The sequence below is a fragment of the Meleagris gallopavo genome, chromosome 11, assembly GCF_000146605.3.
Source record: "Meleagris gallopavo isolate NT-WF06-2002-E0010 breed Aviagen turkey brand Nicholas breeding stock chromosome 11, Turkey_5.1, whole genome shotgun sequence".
Lineage (NCBI taxonomy): Eukaryota > Metazoa > Chordata > Aves > Galliformes > Phasianidae > Meleagris > Meleagris gallopavo.
In genome coordinates this window covers 17536270-17542054 of record NC_015021.2, presented here as the reverse complement: position 1 = coordinate 17542054, position 5785 = coordinate 17536270, and the positions used below count along the sequence as shown (strand labels likewise).

The following is a 5785-nucleotide window of genomic DNA, read 5'->3' as shown; positions in this document are numbered from 1 at the left end:
TTTTAAATCCTTCAGACTGTCCTTTGTGGTATCATTTTCACTTACTGATACAAGTAAGATCTGCACTGCTGACCTCCTGGTCAGGCTTCCTTAAGGACAACTGTACTATCCCAGGCATCATCATTCTCCACAGTCATCACCAAATTCCTCCTAAGTTCTGTTACAGCTGCTCTGCCATCAGAGTAACAAAAGCGTTGCTTAAATTTCCGTTAAATCATTTCTCTATGGATTTTAGGAATACTTAATAGCATGAGTACCTAAGGAAAAACAAACAGATTATTATTAAGGGAGGACATTTCAAAAGAAAAATTCAGGCAGCACTGGCACAACCGACCTACCTGGAACACCATCCCCTCCTTACAGGACGCAAGCAGCATTGCTACCAGTCTGGAGCCTGAATCTCTCCGTGGTAGCGCAGGGTGGCTGGACTGATGCGTGGCCCGTCTGCACTAACACAATATGAAGACACACAAACTTTCTGTATTGTGACACAAGCACAAAGTCTGTCTGAAAAACATGAAATTGATTCAGCTTTGCTCTCTCAACGTTCAAGCAATGACAGAGAAATCCCCATGCGCACCCAAACTCCAGGTGAATGAAATCCCACAGTTTTTATGCTTCAAAAAATACAGTTCCTCCTCCATTTTTAATCCATTAAGTATACTTTTCAGCAAGTTTCAACTTGCTAAAATAAATTGATTTTGATAATGTACTTGCATTAAAGTTAAACAAGATCGAAAGCTATTACTTTTGAACATACTGTAGTGAATAAGTACACTATATAACAAAGCACCAATTCCACCATACATTTCCAGTGACACTGAAAACCAACTGTTTGGGTTCCCTGCTGCATTATGACAAGACTCACAATTCTAGAGGAGTTCAAGCCTCTCTATGTATAGCTGGATGGATGCTTTTTCATGTCTAACTATAAACAGTTTCAAATACGTGAAATAAGGTAACAACAATCCTTTGCAAAATTCAATTAAATTACTCTGTAAGAACAGATGAAGTGAGACTGCATTACTGGACAGCAACCTGCCCACACCTCACCCAAATCCTTGAAGCAGCTGCATGTATATGGGAGCATCACCAGACTCAGCCTCTCTTCCACAAGCGTATGAGCAAGAAAAAGGACAAAGGCCTTGAAACACACATGTGAAAAAGCAGCTCTACTACACCAAATGCACAGTGCTAAACTGATGCCGAGAACAACCTCAGTTTTCAGACGGCCTGCTGTTCGTTCACAACAAGTATGTAACAGCACAACGTATTGGTTTCCATTGCTTCTTGCATAATGTCTTAAATGAAAGCATACCAGAACAAATACTGTTCACATGTATCGCTTTTCCAACTCAATCATCTGCAAATCTTCTGTACCAAGCATTAAAAATTACCGTGATATAACATTCAGCCAAGGTAATATCAAAATATATTTTATTCTGGACCTCTTTCAGATCTGATTCAAATTACAGTTGTCAAAGCAATACAATGCAAAGGGAAACTGCAACAGAAAATGTGCCTAGAAGGGATATAAGGGCCTTGGGGACAAATCATTGTGATGTAGAACCAAAATACATCATAAAGTGTAATTAACATGGTCCAGGACAGTATAGAACATCTATATCAGTCTTCTTTAGACAATAATCATGAAAACTGAACAATAAAAGTCCTTTAAACAAGTACAAAAAACTGTCATGGGCTGGTTTACACTTTTACAACAGCTGTAGTTTAACTGGATAACTGAAGAAATGATGCAGACATTTTAATCCAGTGCTATAGGTAGGCTCACAGAATTAGACCCAAAGGATTTGTAACTCCAAATGAAACCATTACAACTACAATGTCAATGTCAGGAGAGGGAGAAAATTACTTCTGTATTCTAGAATTACTGTTCTGCACACTGCAGTCTGTTGAGGACAAGATTGCAACGTACACTGGACTAGCAACAACATGCAGACTGTTTTCCTGTATTTACCCACAAATGACAAAAACATCATGAAGTAAAAATGAATGATTATTTTAAAAAGAAAACAAAACAAAACGTGCCTTAAGTTATTGTCAAGCTGCAAACTTAAAGGCAGAGAAAGAGAGTATGTACTCAAAACTACTGATCTGAAGCACTATTAACACTGAATCCGCCATCTGTAAGACATGGCAGATCTTCCTGCCTTGTCTGCCTTCAGACCGACAGCGAAGACAGCCACGCTTTCACAGAACGTGGGATTTCAGAGCTTTCTCTAGAGGGAGATGTGAAGACTGCTCCTTGGCTCTCTCCCTAAGGAAAACGTCAGGGATCTTTGATGGAGATTTACTGCTGTCTCCGGAAGCCTATTTGCTTCTAACATGCCACAATGTTGCTTCTGCTTTCTTCAGACTTCAGGAGAGTGTGAAATGATCCCCCCAGGGAACAGCTCTACAGGGCTTTGTGAAGTTAGAAGACATAAGGCTCCTCAGTGGAAAGGAGCACGGGCTAAGCGCAGCAGCCCTGCTCCGGGGGCACAGCCCAGCTGCTCGCACCAGCAGCAGCCCTGGCTCAGCGAGGCGCTCGCCCGGCCTACGCGGCTCCCTGTGCGGTGTGACACAGCCCCACACCTTCCAACGCTCGTTCTGGCAAAGTTTTCTCATGAAGTGAAACACAATGGGATTTCTGATCGAGTCAAGATTGGAAAATTGGGTCCCAAGGCTCCTCTTTGCTGAACGGACAAAAACATACAACCTTTTATTTCCAAGCCGAAAAACCCAGTTTGTAGTTTTAAGGAGATTCCTTCATTCAGCAGAACCGAACGTGTCAGCTGATAGATTGCTCTGTGGGCAAACTGGCACCACTGCCCGATTCCACCGACCCTTCTTCCTGAACACAAAGAACATCTCAAAGGTACAACGTCCCGTTAAACACGCCCTAGCATGAGGTAAGCAGTGTAAGGAAAAAGGAGTGCTTTTAAAAGGAAAATTAATTAAAATTGGTAGAAATCTTTGGCCTTTCTCTCAAGATGCATTAAAGTGTCATGAAATGAAGAAACATGCTTCAAAATGCCATGTCATTCTGACTCTGGTAACTATTACCTCCCTCCACCCAACCCAGAAAAAGAGGCACTTTTAGTGTTTCATATAAGATTTCCAATCATCTAGTAGACACGCTAAATAACCCTGCACAATTGTAGTCCCAGAATAAACTGAGTTTATCAACATTATAAAGAGTCTAAAAAAGCTTTTACGAGGACCTAGATATTCTCTTAACTACACTAAAAAGTCCACTGGTTGGGAATCTTTACATCGATTTAAAAACGCAGGAAAAGATAAAGCAAAATAGAAAAAGAGGAACTCTACGGAAACCTGGACCTAACTATGCAGAAATGAGCAACGGGATTCTGACGTCGATGCATAGAAAAACAGCAAACTGAAGAGCAGTTCCTTTCTTATTCCAGCATCCATTCTGAGCCCACTTTTTCCCCTACCTTTTATCCTCTACTTGGATGTCTGCCCATTGACACGCTGAATGGAAAAGACCGTAACTTCCATGCAGGCAAAGGCCTACGCACACATCTGCCTTCACAATGAAAACAGGCGCAACAGAATTAATCTCTACATAAGACTAAGCATGTGCATTCACTGATACAAAATTAGGCTCTTACTGACATTTGGCATACTCAATATTTAAAGGAAAAATTTGGATAGTCTACCTCACTATTGAATACGAGGTCTTTGTGCTATAAAATGTAATGAATGTATGGTTTTCTTCTTTTTTTGTGTGTGTGATTTTTTTTTCTTTTTACTTCACAGAATCACAGAACCTAGCACACCTGGCATGCATTTAACAGTGTATAAAACAAGAGGCAAAAAGAGGTGTGAGCAGGAGCAGCACTGTGGCATGCTAGTAAAGGACAACAATAAAACACCTACAGCCAGGCCTGCTGCTGTGGGACCCGGCACAACTCCGCTGCGGTGGGGCACGGCGTGTTAACACTGGGTTGGGGCGTTAGCCTGCGTGTCCAGAGCACTCAAGTCAACAGAACTGGCACTGCTGGACTATGCTTCGAGCACTGAAAACCCTGGACCTCTGAGACTGAAGCTCTGTTGTATCTATTTATGAATATGTGATACTATGCTTAAGCAATTAGAATTACAACCAAAACAGCTGATGATTGAGAAAGAGGAAAATGGCAATACCCTAAAACATGGCTGTGTGATTTTGCAGCTATGTCACAGAATTCCACCACGACTGTTTGGATTGGCTGAAAGAATCATCCAATAACTTTTATGAAAATGAATAAACTGTCCATATTAAAATACAAAAGTACTATCAAGAATCACTTCTGACTTTCAGATTTAAATTCAGTGCAATTGACAAATGCATTGCTAAACGAAAAATGCAGCTTAAACATACTCAAAACATTTGTGTCTATTCCTGGGAGCACAGTTTAAAATTATTGCACAGAATTTTTATTTTTTTTTTTTCCATTAATGACAGAGGTCAGCCACAGTCATGGACCTCCAGCAATAAAAGCAATATTTCAAGTGCCAGACACTCAATATATTAGGCTTCCTACGTACTGTCACTCATGGAGTAATTGCTCTAAACATTTGTAACATGTTCCCAAACCCTAAAAACAGCTGGCACTGAACCATCACAGATGACTGCCTTTATGGATATGATTTTTTTCTTGTTTTTAAATGCTGTATATGATAGTAGTATATTTCTGGGGTATATATAAAGAATGCATTGTTGACTTCTCTTTACCACTGGCAAATTGCTCCCCTACCTTAGTCAAACTCAGACTTGCTTCAAGTCATGTTTATTCCATGGAAACAGCAGAAATCAATGCCTAAAGGACAATTGTTAAAACGTTAAAGCTGCACTATCTTGATTAAATCAATTTATACATAACTTGGAGGGGAAAAATAAAACAAAAAAAAAAAGCAATCATAAGCCACAAAATTATTTGTGATCGAAATAGTGTTATAAAACTGGTAACTTCACAAAGCTCTCTCTGTAATATAAACCATTCCTTAAGTAAAATGCCTGGGACATAAATTTGACCTCTCTTTTGTATAAATTTACACTCTTGGAATCGTATGCAAGACATGATGCAACCTTCTCAACTACACGTACGCGTAAACACAAACTCATGCTATCATTTAAAATAAAACCACTATCAGCATATTTTTAATCACATGAGCAGAAAAAGGTTTGCCATATACATCTGTCATTGTAAGAAAAATACTCGATATTGTAAACAGAGTAAAAGACACTATATAGTAGTGATTATTAAAAAAATAGCAGCTTACATCTACCCTATATTTGGAAAAAAATGTAGTCACGTGATACAACAAACTGCAGGACTGGAGCAGCAGGGGAATTAGTGCAAGTATTCATCTTTTAAATAAGCTGAATCACTGCTATTAAAATAAACTTGAAGCAAGTCCTCTGTTTAAGATATTTTTTTAAATCTAAGGTAGTAAACATTTTGCCTCTTAATGGCAGTGTTATCAAATATATGCCAAAGATTTTATTTTAATAAAGAAAAATTACGAGACACTTTTAATACTGGAGTTTGGTTACAATTATACATCTAAGCTCCTACAAATAATGATGGGCAACTCCCAGAGAAGCTGTGGCATGAACCCTTGTCCAGAAAGATCTTAACAAATCCCCCAGCTATATTTTGCTCCTCTTCGTAATAGTGCACAATTTATCTGTATTTAACCATATTTTAGCTATGGTCTTAAAGCAACAGAAGATGCATTTCATTTTCCTCTTTTTTTTTTTTTGTTTACTTTTTTT

At 39.0% G+C, this 5785-nt stretch overlaps 1 long non-coding RNA gene across 1 annotated transcript in view; it reads right to left on the bottom strand.

The window, feature by feature from the left end:
- Positions 1 to 5779, bottom strand: part of LOC116217061 — a 7608-nt gene extending 1829 nt beyond the window's left edge. The window contains exon 1 of the long non-coding RNA XR_004160980.1: positions 46 to 5779. This is a non-coding gene — a long non-coding RNA (uncharacterized LOC116217061). The remainder of the gene's footprint in view (positions 1 to 45) is intronic.
- Between the last annotated feature and the right edge of the window lie 6 nt (positions 5780 to 5785).